We start from the raw sequence: 416 nt of genomic DNA on the forward strand, positions 1-416 counted from the left end.
CTTCTCATTGTTTTTGAAGAGCAGAATCATCAATAGGTCTAACACAAGTTCCATCAATAAATCCAAGTTTATTCTTGGTTTCAAGAGCTAAGGTCATAGCACAAGCCCATATTCGATAATTGTCAGTACCACTTATTGTTTTCTCAAAATCATATAAAACCGTATTATAACATCGATCGAGACAAAAAAGTAAAATGAAACATTAAAATCAAGATATATCTCGTTGTATTGTGCAAATACCCTTCTAGTATTTCTAAAAAAATAAGTGTATTTATTCAATTATATCATTATGAGGTTGAGAAATCCATAATTTCCTTTATTATTAAAAATAATATTAAAAAAAAATAATGCTCCCTTTATTCCATATTGATTATCAATATTAATATTTTAGTGTTTCTTCAAATAAGTGTCCTTTT

The sequence above is a fragment of the Cynara cardunculus genome, unplaced genomic scaffold (assembly GCF_001531365.2).
Source record: "Cynara cardunculus var. scolymus isolate 2C unplaced genomic scaffold, CcrdV1 Un_Scaffold_311, whole genome shotgun sequence".
NCBI classification, from domain to species: Eukaryota; Viridiplantae; Streptophyta; class Magnoliopsida; order Asterales; family Asteraceae; genus Cynara; species Cynara cardunculus.